The sequence below is a fragment of the Atractosteus spatula genome, chromosome 4 (assembly GCF_055471065.1).
Source record: "Atractosteus spatula isolate fAtrSpa1 chromosome 4, fAtrSpa1.hap1, whole genome shotgun sequence".
In the NCBI taxonomy this organism is placed as follows: domain Eukaryota; kingdom Metazoa; phylum Chordata; class Actinopteri; order Semionotiformes; family Lepisosteidae; genus Atractosteus; species Atractosteus spatula.
This window is the reverse complement of record NC_142709.1, coordinates 10,547,080-10,559,365: the sequence shown is the minus strand read 5'-3', so window position 1 is coordinate 10,559,365 and position 12,286 is coordinate 10,547,080. Positions and strand designations below refer to the sequence as shown.

Below are 12,286 nucleotides of genomic sequence, written 5' to 3'. Positions count from 1 at the left end.
CTGAAACTCTTTTGAATTTAAAATTAATTCTCTTTTTTTTCCTTTAAGCATTCCTGGAATAAAACATTTCACATGTTTCAAAGCTTTAAAAACGACACACCTTTATAAAATGAGACTGAACTGGATGTTTTTGCTTCAGATAATAACATAACCAGGCAGATTATATAATTTGCATTTATTTATTTCCCACTTGTTGCATATTCTCATATATTAGGTGCTATGTGTTCTGTGTGCTTTTTTTATTTTTTCAGCTTATGCTATTAGATATTTGCTATTGTGACTAAGCAACATAAAATCCTATGCAAAGAGTTTGAAAATCTGGAGAACATGGAAAGATCTACTATCATCTCTCAACATATTGATTTCCTTCCTCCATACTCTTCCAGGCTGATAACTTTAACAAGTCCTTTGAGAAGCTATTTTCATGAGAATAGTTTAAGTACTGAATTGCGTATTGAGAGAAAGAGAATCACTGTGAACATTGAAACTGAAAAGCAACCACATTCCTTATTGTTCTATGGTGAATATTAAAGATTTGTAAATGTAAATTATCCTACAACTAAAACAATTGCTTTAGGTAGGCCACATTGTTCCAGCCCAAGAATTTAAACAAGATACCAAAGTTAACATCCTTATTTATAAAAGCATGTCTTATGATTTTAATGACCAAGCACTCAGGGCCTTGGTGTTAGATCATAATGCCCCCTGTCAGTGGCAACTTATTTCTTAAGGGGCTTCCCATTACAGTACTGACCAAGCCCAGTTTTGCTTAGCTTCTGAGATCAGACAAGTTCAGACTAAAACATGGTAAGACTGTTGTAATGAAGCAGCTTTATAGTGGTTACTTGAATGTGTTAGAATGATGTTTAATAGCATTATGTTGATAAAATAAATAATTTAATTATTTTATGCATTCATTTTAATAGATAATATCTGAATAGTTCAGAAAAAAATAATACAGTGGCACTACACAAAAGTAAAATGTAACTTTGTTTCATATATTACTAACATCCCTCTTCACGTGGAAACGAAATGTCTTTATGTCAACAACTAGAATCAACTTACCTTAGTTAGCCAGTACATTTAGTTTAGAATTTTATTTCATCCCTGTTTTCATATTTTTACTTTGAAAAAAAAAACTTCTCTCTGCAATACGTTTGCTGGAAATACCCATTTCTGGAAATGATCAGGTGATTCTAAGTCTTTTTCAAAATATGTTGAATAATGAAGAATAAACTAATTGACACTGCGATCTAATCATTTTGAACTGAATTCTAATTTACACTTTATTTTTTTAGATATAAACCGACCAATAATCTTAACAAAATGTTCAGCATTTTGAATCTTTTACCCAGACAAGTACATAGGCAACCAAATTGGCAGTTATTTAATTTATGGCTTCTTATTTCATATTCTAGTATGCTCACTTTCACAGAACTGAGTAGGGACTGTTGATTTCAGTGAAAATATGTATAAAAAGTGCTTACATTTTGAAGAAGTCAGATGTAGAAACATCCGTGATATTTCTTCTTGTCAGATGACAGGAATACAAGGAATGGTACAACATGAAGAAATGGACTCTGCATTATCATCATCTACAGTTTATATACCTGCATATACCTGTATATACCTGTACATGTCCAGAAATGATGATTCCGAAATGCCTGGGCAAGGTGAGATACAGAATAGTACAAGAAATATATAAAAAAGATATAAAAAGCTGACAGACTTCACCTAAATTATTTCTATTTTTGTGTAATAATTTCTTGTTTCATTATGCGAAGAAAAATTATACTTGCATTGTGCGCTAATACTAAATCCAAAATGCCACTTGAATTTGTCCATATTCAAGAAGAGCAATACTTGTGTTTTTACAGTATATTTTTCATCACAAGTCCAGGGGTGCGTTCATTAATACTAGCATGCTGGGAACTGCGTAGGTCGGTTAATGCTTTTCCTGTTATGCTAATTCTTTCTTAATACAGTTTTTTTTTCTGGAAGAGCTATTTATCATGCAGAGGAAGCCTAGTAAAGTTTCTAATGGCACCGGTAAACTTTTAAGCCACTTAAACTGGTATAAACCTTTAATTTAGTCCTTTTAACAATCAGTTTATGGTGTGCTGGTAATAGCTACCAAAATGGATACAATATGAATGAAATTTCAAGGGTATAAGAAATCCAAGCTTCTGTTTTTTTATTTAAAGTTTATACAATATATACAAATTAGATGTACATTTGTTTGGCAACATGTTACAAATGTTTAAAAGATTGCAGATGCTTTTGTTCCCATTTTTAGCTGAACTCCAAAAATTTCAAGCCAAAGTTTTGAAATATGTTTAATTTCCTGCTTCCTACTGTACCTGCACAGCTCAATTCTAGCTCCTACAAAACAAGATTAGGCAATAAAACACAACAGCAAATCCTGAAGCTCTTCACATAATGAACTGTTACTATGAGAAATAAAAACACAAAATGTACTACTCCTTTTTTCATTTTAACAACTGCATTTGCATATCTTTATAGTCTACCAAAGAAAACAGCCTGCAGCATCAATATTCAAGCAGTAAAGCACTTTCCTTCTTAGAAAAAAAAACATAAGATGGGCAAAACTGTCTAGATTGTGTCCATTCTCCTTCAGATGCAATACCTGGTTTTGGAGCTTGCTTCAAGGGTGATGCTGAGTAGCATATGAGTTATTCCTGTTGGGGCAAGAATCAAAATTTAAACAATTGGCAACATATCAGTACCAGAACTACACAAAACTGCATATGTATCTTTGCATTACTACTAATCATGCAAATTGGTAAAAATACAAAAAATGATATTGCTTCCTTCCTTAATTGTAATTTCGTAAACATACGTCCCCTCAATCATTATGGCACCAGCATTGTGTTGACAGAAAAAAATTAATATTGTAGCTATTTAAATAGTTTCAAAACAATAGATTCAAAAAGAACAAAGAATGTTATTGATGGGTTTTAGTTTTATCATTCATAGGACTAATATTGATATTTAACTGCCACTTTAATTTGTTAATATGTGCAAAAAATTGTTTCTTAGTACATTACTATTACCATCGTATGCTGAAACGAACATATTATGTGTAAATATTATACTGTACGTATGCCAGGAAGAAGAAAAATTAAACGTTAAATTTAATTCATTCCTTTTCTATTTTCAACTTAATCAAATTTGAAACATATACTTTACTTTCACAATTACACAGCCTCTTAAAGAAGATAGTACATGTCAAGTTTTTAGTTTATCTTAATATATTATAAGGAGAAATAACAAAAATCATGCAAGCAGCATATGTCCACTGTACAAAATTAATCTTCATTCTGTATCTCTAGAGGATACATTAAAATAGATTATGTAAAATAACATCAGGAGTAATACACTTTGCAATTCTGTACTGAGTAAGATGTATCTTAATTCAGACTAGATGTATTTTAATCTAGAATGAGTTGTTCTCCAATAGTCATTAAGCATATATCACTCACAAGGTGAAACTTGAAAACATGATTTCAAGTTTATCCAAGAATGCAAAAGTTCATCAGTATCTGATTGCTGACCTTATGACTTCATGGCATATTAAAGTTAGAAAACTATGAAGGAGGAAAAAGGGAAATAAGCTTTTTTTCAGTAATAACCTTAAAAAGCTCTTTTTTGTATTTTAGCTAAGCTTTTTCTCAATGTTTCAATATTGGTAAAAGTACTGATGTAGTAGATGGCATTTTGATAAGAAGGCAAAAATGTGTATATGTAGTGGCATTGTAGTTTTATTTACAGTCAACAAAATGTTTGAAGTTTTCAATAAATACTCCCTTCTTTACAGGTGATAGATGGCATGTTTTACAAAATGTTAAGATGCAACTTTCTTCAGCCTGCTTTCCTCACTTAATGTTACACATCATAAAACTCTCATTGCATTTCCCACATTTTCACGAACAGTCATCCAGACAGTTCATTGTTAAGTGGGTATTTAAGAGTATCTTCTTGGTAAACTATTTTTAATACCACCAGATCTCAGCAATTCCATATTCACTGCCAAATGGTTTCTTTTAATCTGAAATATTAGTTTCATTTTTAATGTTTTGAAATGATTATTAATTGCCCATTTCAGTGGTTAGCTTTTTTAACTCACAATAATTTTAAAAAGCAGCTTGAGTCAGAAACAAATTAATGACATTTTAATGTGTATGTGAATGCTTGAATTTATTGAATACCTTGTTTTTCGTAATGCAGATAATACAGAGTCTATAACATTTGACTCATGTATTATGGAGCTGCTCAAGTTACATTCATTTGAAGTGCATGAGGGGAGTACTTCCTATGTAATAAGTGGCATTAAGACTTTCGACATTTCATATCCATATACAGTAGCATGCATTCTTATTTAAGTACGTTTATCATGTACATATCTAAAATGATTAATACTTTGTTGTACATACAATAATTTTGAGAATCCTTAGAGGGTTTGTCTGCTAAATACATTTAGAACTAACAAATTCATAATTAAACCAAAATTATTAGGAGTATGATAGTTAGTAGACTAACTGGGTTAACATCTGATCAATCTAAACAAATGAATAAAAATATATTTGTTATATCTAATTTGATTAAAATGGACATACTTGTATTATGTACAAAACACCAGACTGTGACATGAGACGCGGAGATGATCTTATTATTGAATGCCTAATTTAAAAACATGATGGTCTTACCTAGTCAACAAAACTGTCTATGTATTGTTGTCCTTCTCCTTTATTTGTAAAAGCACTCAACTCCACGTGGCTATTTCCAGATATTGCACTTCTAGCAATTTCAAAGATGAAATAAGTATTCCATTACATGTTCGACTGTTTCATCTTGTACATGCAAATGTCAATTCTGGATCTTTCCCTTTTTCAAGAGCTCCATTTTACAAAAAGGCCGACTGCCAGTCATCGGTGAGTAATCATAACACAGTGGGCATTTGGTGCATTTCAATGTTCCATGCCAGCACCAAAAAGCCAATGTAATATTATTTACAAAGGGCAAATGAGCTGAAAGGTTGTTAGAAAGAAATATAAAGTCTAACAATGTTGAGCCAAGGTAAAATGAACGCGCACAAACACTGTAGTTTCCTTAAGAATAAGACATGTATAGGGTGAGCTCGTTTATGCGCAAATAGGTCTGTCTCCGGGAAACAGGCAGAAAAACATAAGTGTTCTACATTTAATGAACATATAAATCAAGATTTCCCAGATGCAGACGTGACCACACTCATGATAAAAAATGCTGCTTACAACATAAGCCAAACAGAGTAATGGAAAGCAGTTAAGGGTGGCTGCTAAACATATATAATTCTGTATATATTTTTATAAGTAAAATGAAAAACAATGACCATAACACCCTACTTTTGCGTAAAATTCGAAAATCTTCTGATATAGATAAGTCTGATTGCTATAATATCCTTAGTGTTTTCTTATACTGTACATTAATTGTAAGAAATAGATTTCAAATTGTATTGCTTTGGTCATATTCTCTTGGATTTTGTTTATAAGATACTCTTCGAAACTTTTTGACCATGATACACTTACAAGATTTCATTTTAGTTCTAAAAAAAGGCAATAAATTGTCAATATATTTCTCAACATCCATGAGGTACTGAATCTGCTTCTTTAGAAAACTTAACACATCATTGAACGTCACAACTTTTTAATCTGTGTAATGTGGCTAGTTACAAAAATGTTCCATTATAAGGCAGGTTCGTGCAGTGCTTTCATATATCTACACACTTCTCAGATTTCCTAAGTGTGAATCCTACAGTATTTCCAAAAAAATATAAAGCCATTACTTTTCGTCCATTGTAAGGAATACAGCGTAAAGGAATTTGTACTTCAGTGTAACATACTAAACTGTTTATTTTCTACCCATTTAAACTAATGACTATTAAACAGCACAGCTTGTATTACAAAATCACACATAAGAAAAATTACAGCTCCATTATTTTACTTGCATTACCTGTAATAGGCAATGTATTGTCTTAAGTATTTATTGCACAGGCACAGTCTTCTTTATAGCAGAACATCCACAGATTTATAGCATTGGCAGGATGTGCATTACATTATTCTTTTCAAAGCATGTGCTGTTATTTTCTCTATGTTGTAATTTTTCCTTGCATTCTCCACAATGCCACGTCATTGTTTTGTTTAACCCAAACAATCTTAAAAAATAATTCCACCTAACTGGATTTTTATCTCATTGAGAGATGTAGTTTCCCCAGTCCTTCATTCTCTAGTCTTAGACAGGTTCATACTGGCAAGCTCTTGGTTGTGTCAGACACATATTGGTTGGTTTCTTTTGTGTCTCTGGTCAAGGAGAACTTAAAACACAAGTACAATGGGTTTAGGGCACGGCGTAAGACAATAATGTTGCAGAAGTGGTAGTAAATGTTGATATTTTTATTAGAAAAAGAGGAGGTTACTTGAAGTGTTCAGTTTCCCCCACGATCCAATTTTATTAGGATTTAGTCTGATTTGTGTTAGGAATCCCTGGGGAAATAAATACTTTGATTAATGTAATCCTGGGCTGGGATGTGCCACATGCCCCTCTCCCAAGAGAACAGCCCTGTTTGACAAACAAAAACAAAGCAGCCACTATTGCAATCTGCACCCAGGTTTTTAACACAATGGATACATTTTATCAAATGGGGGTACCGGCTATTTTTTTCTTTTTTAAGCTTTGTAAAGAAGGAGGGTTTTTTTATTCCTTATGTTCACATTTGTGTGTGTCTGCAGGACAAAACCTGAGGCTATTGTTAAAAACAATAACATTTCTCTATTTGCTAGACTTTTATAACATTATATGTTATATGTATGTGCATGTATATGAACACCCCATGCCATCTGATGAGAGAGCCTCCAATTCTTATTCAATACCACTCTTCTAAATAATCCACTTTAACAAAACACTGAAGCCCTTAAAACTGCAGAAAGTCTCTTTTGCATCAGTCCTCTTCTCAAAAAGCCTTGGAAATCAAAGTGATGAAAAAATAGTTCAGACCGTTCGAAAAGTGCATTTTATTGCATCTGTGCTACCTGCTCAACAAGACCACTCTTCGCCGTATTTAATAGCAGACAAATTTGCACAATGTAACTAAAAACACATGAAAACGTCCAGGAAAACAAACCCCCCCAATTCATTTTTTTCTACACATATGAGCCAGCCATTGTTTTTAAAGAGAAAATGTCACAAGTGTAATGAATTATTACAGTTCTTATAATGTCGTGGAGTTCCGAAATCTGGAGACTCTGTGCTGTTGCTTCACAGATTCCTATTCATTCACAGATTTGTTTAGAAATCTCACATCATAATAAAACAACTGAAGCATTCACAAAGATACATAAAGCTTGTTTCACATATTTGGTCTGTAATTTTAATAAAAGTTACATATCTTTCTCTATGTCTATATCTTTATCTATATCTATATTTGAATCCAGAATCAACAAGGGGAAGTACCTTAGGATAAAATAATCTGATTTCTAACATACATTTCTTTTTTTCAGTGTAATGATATGTAAATAAGATACATACAATAAAATTTGCCAAGCTACTGTGTATGAATACTTCAAAGTCTATTTACTTATATGATTTGTAAAATTCATATATTGATTTCAAATAAAAAGAAAAGTAATTAGCAAAGGATAGCTTACATTTATTATAAACATTGAAGAATTTAAAATCAGACAATATATAAAATACAAAGGATTCCAATAGTATATTGTTTCAGATAAACCTTAATACTAGGAATAATGTTAATTATTAATAGAAGGAATACTAGGTAATGGAGCTTAAGAAACATTGCTTACCAAACATCTTGGAAACATTATTTCCAAAAATAAAATAAGTTTATTTATCAAAAACTAGGCTACATAGTTCTCAAAACTGCTTGTGTATAATCTTTCCACTTGTCGAACTAGGCTATCTCATAAGCCTTGCACAGCAAAAACGGAGAATCTTAATTATATATACGACATTACTAAGACTTTGCTTTAATTAAACTGATACATTACGCATAAACGGTACAAAGTTGCAAACTGTTCTAAATTAATTTTATTAGGGTTAGCCTTGGATGTAAGAAGAACACGTTATTAACGTGTTTAACGATTTGCATATACTTGGACCAAGTGAACAGGATAAATTATGCATTCTGTAACTGTAATTAAAACTTGTGTGGTAATGATTAATGTTTTTTTAAATAACATCAGACTTAATGTATTAGGAATTTACGATTAATTAATTTAATTTTACTTATTTGACCTGGATCTTCAAAGGAAAGAATATTTTAAAAGATATATGTCAGTAGCTGTTGAATGACTAGGTACTTCGCAGTTATTTGTTTTTTGACGCTTCTGATCACATTTCTGGAGTTTTGGAGGAATTAGTAAAATAATCAAACATCTCAGGACAAAGCCCTTTCAAACTTTTTGTTGACTCAACGTAGCTATTAACATGGTTTGTAATGACGTGATGACATAGCGAGTTGCTTTCAGCGACTCAGTACTTGATTTTGCTTGTTGTCATTTTTCTTCCATGAAATTGTACTTACTGTAAAACCCAAAGAGTGATATATACATTCTCCTTCCGTTTAATAAAATAAAACATGGAGCTCATTCATTTACGATATCCTGTTAATGTTGGTGTGAAAGATCGTGTATGTCTGCATTTCAAAATAAGTCGTTGAACTTTTAAATTTAATGTCTTACTTTAACAATGCTCACTGCACTTCACAGTCTAAAGAAATAAGTAAAGGTGCGTGTGAACGGCCTGGGATATTTCATTACATCATTACGAAGCGCACGGCGTTGAGACACTGGGTGGGACACTGATGATGACATGCAATTAAAAGCCTTTGGTAATAAAAGGCAAAGAAGTTTTCGATCCTGAAGAACAGTTCTGCTCTTGTAGCGCAGCGTTTTCATTCGGTTACTTTAAAGCATCGGGAGATACAGATTCGATTAGATCTATTTTTCTGCGTATTTTCGAAAAAGGGAAATGTGGAGGAACTGCAGTGTCATAAAAGGTATTATAAAAAATGTTCGTCTGAGCAATACATTGATAGATGCATCATCATATCATCATCTTCATTTTCTCAAATATCAATATTATTAATACTATGAGAAAAGGCTACATGTGGTGGCAAGTAAAAACGGTATTATTTTAAATACAAAATGCAAACATTTGATTCACCAGTTCTGTACAACTATAGAGAAGGAAAACGTGTTTGTGTAAAAGCAGTCTAATTTAGTCAACCTATATACACTTTAGAAATCTTCCACACAGTTTCTAACTATAAATAAAATAATAAGAATGAAGTATTTATTAATATTAACCTCTCTCTTTCACATAGCAGTTAGAACAATGCGTATGTACCTAACATCTTTGTGGTCATATACAGTACAAACTTCGAAAGTGTACCCAAAGAGAACATTGCATGCAAATCATATGATTTAAATAAGTTAAATACATTTAAATACAAAAACAAATGTCAGATTGGTTTCTATTTTAATGAGGCTCTACGGGGGAAAAAATCATAAAACATTATTTCTGCAGAAAATGAAGATGGGTTATGACAGTGAGTCACTTTTAATACTTCGTTTACACTTTGCATAGGCTACAAAATTTCTTGCTAATCTTTTAGCAGTCTTTGAGGAGAGACAAATCCTATTTGTTCTAGAGCACTTTCTTAAAAAAAACTAATTGGTGCGCTGACGTTGAATTCCTTCATACAAAATCAGAAAAACTGGGAGAGGAATTAAGCCACGATTTAAAGAGTATTATTCTTCCCTGTTCTAAAAAAGAAACCTGAACTCTCTTAACTAAAACCATATGCTTTCACTAAAACAGTCCAGCCTATCAAGATTTCACTGATGCCACATTAAACCATGTTTCACTGCAAAGGTAAAACAGCAATTAATAATACAGTAACTGCCTTTGGAACGATCTAACCGCATACGTTGGAAGTTAAGATCCACTATGTATTAACAAAAATTCGGCAAATTACATTGGGGAATGGGATATTTTTTCATCCATTTCGAAATACGTGTTTGAAAGGAGAAGGGTGACTGTTAATATTTTATTTAATTATTTTCTTCTCTGTCTTTTTAGGCTCAAGAAAATTCTAAAATCCTTTCGGTAGCTGTGCATAGGGTAGTACTTACCAAAGTTGCGCGCACGAATAAGCGCGACCCCTGCTGGTCTGTTAGTTTTTTCTTTGTTAACTCCAATTTAACTGCAAAGTTATTTGGGGTTTTGTAAAAAAAAAACAACTCGCGTAAAATGTATAAATTAATAGACTACCAATAACGGTTTTAAAATAAATGTAAATGTCCATGGTAAAATAACAGGTTATGTCATGGAAGGCCCGACGTTTTAGTTTGGCTTCCTTGCGAGATCATCTTGGCTAAACTAGAAGCCCTTTATTCTCAAGTCCAGTGCACAAACATATAGCTTAATGTGACTAGTGTTCCTTCTTTTATTCAGTTCACCATGGCAACCAAAATGCTGGGCTCAGAAATGTTCCCCATCAAGGAAACAAATGATCTTCAGGGAGCAGCTCTGTGTGGCATCTGTTCCAATAGGGGCAGATAAAGTTAACCCGTGAGAAAACACAGTAAGCGAACAAATTCAAAATCAACTACAAAGTGCCCGGTGTGGAAGTACACAAACACAAAAAATGAATAAATTCTAAATATTTGTAAATATGACAGTATATGTTAGTGATAAATAGAAGCTACACTTTCTGGAGATTTTCATTCATTACATAGGTTGTATTTATTATATAAAATCACAGAAACGTAATTTCTTGAAATACTGTTAGCTTTAAGCAACGCGCAATTTAATTCTATTTTTTCTATTGGTAAGTGCTCAGTTACACTTCCAACACTACTGCTGTTAGTAGTAGGCGTCGTTACTTTTAAGTGTTGTTACCTTTGCTGTAGGAGTATGCACACGGATGTTATTTTGTGAACATTACTGTTGGTGCTACTTCTCATTTCTCAATTCTCAATTCTCATACAAACATATTAAAGTGAAGCTGTTTTATGGCGAGGAATCAGGATACGTAAACTACTAGAAATCCACTTCTACTCGACTCTTCGAGAAAATAAAACCAAAGGGTATCCTGGTTAGTTTTGATTGATTGTGCTTTCTGCGGTGGACATTCACTACAGAACCGCTCTGCTTAACCGTCTGTTCACTGTTCATAAACCAGAGGTTATAAATGAAATCCTTTACAAAGATTTGATTGATTTTAGGTTTACAAAAGCAAAAATTATTTTGTGTCTATATTACATCACCGTTTTAAGACTATGTTTCCCCAAAATGCTTCAAATGGCACAGAGATCCAAATCTATATACCCAAATAAAGATACATCGCTTTAATTGCTCTTTGTGATATAAATGTATACGCGCACAAAATTATGCATGTAGTCTGCTTTAATGCAATAAGCATTGGTGCTTAAAGTGTTTTTTCCTTTTTTCTCAATCGACAATTTAACTCTAAGAAGAACACGTTTAAAGGCAGAGTAATGCATTCACTTACCATCTGAAAATCCCAGAATACACAGAAAATCAATGTTTGATTTCTATTTTGTTGAATTTAATGATCGAATTTCTCTTTCTCCTCTCCCACGAAAGGATCCTTCCTAATGATTTTCCTTTGCACTGACTCAACTGAGCAGTGCTCTCCTCCGCTCGTCTATTATTTTCACTAAAATATATGAAAATTTATGCAAATGAAAATCAGCACTAACTGTTCGTCTCTTGTTATACTTCGGGATTTTTTTTTCTCTTTTTTGCATACAAAACAAATGAACTCCACAGCGGGGATGCGGGGACAAAAACACCAAAACAAAACCAAAAAGAAAGGCAAAACTTGAAAACATGAACATTTTTCTTTTTTTTTGTTTTCTTGTTTTTCCTTTTAACTGTTTTGGAAGAAAAGTGACTTCTCTTTATACAGCGGCGCTCTCACGTTTCAGCGGGCCACATGAGACGCCCTTTGAAAGCGTGCACTGTGAAATGCATAGCAGTAATTTAGACAAAATCCTCACTGTATATTAATGAAAGACGGCCCCATGGCACCGTTCCTATCCTCCCCATTCAATGTAAACAAAACCACGAGACTCGCTTGGTTTTTGAGCCTGATCCAAGCAAAATCTGCTGGGAAGGAAAACATGGGGTTCTGGCACTCACTATTCAAACGTCTGCACCTGGATATCTGCGTTTTTAATCAATG

General features: G+C 32.8%; 1 long non-coding RNA gene across 1 annotated transcript; it reads right to left on the bottom strand.

Annotated features, from left to right (window-relative positions):
• Positions 1–2,182: 2,182 nt before the first annotated feature.
• Positions 2,183–11,723, bottom strand: LOC148835807 (uncharacterized). The gene is made up of 2 exons (XR_016090964.1): positions 11,591–11,723; positions 2,183–2,699 (listed from the first exon to the last, which is right to left on the bottom strand). It is a non-coding gene; the product is annotated as an uncharacterized LOC148835807 (long non-coding RNA).
• Between the last annotated feature and the right edge of the window lie 563 nt (positions 11,724–12,286).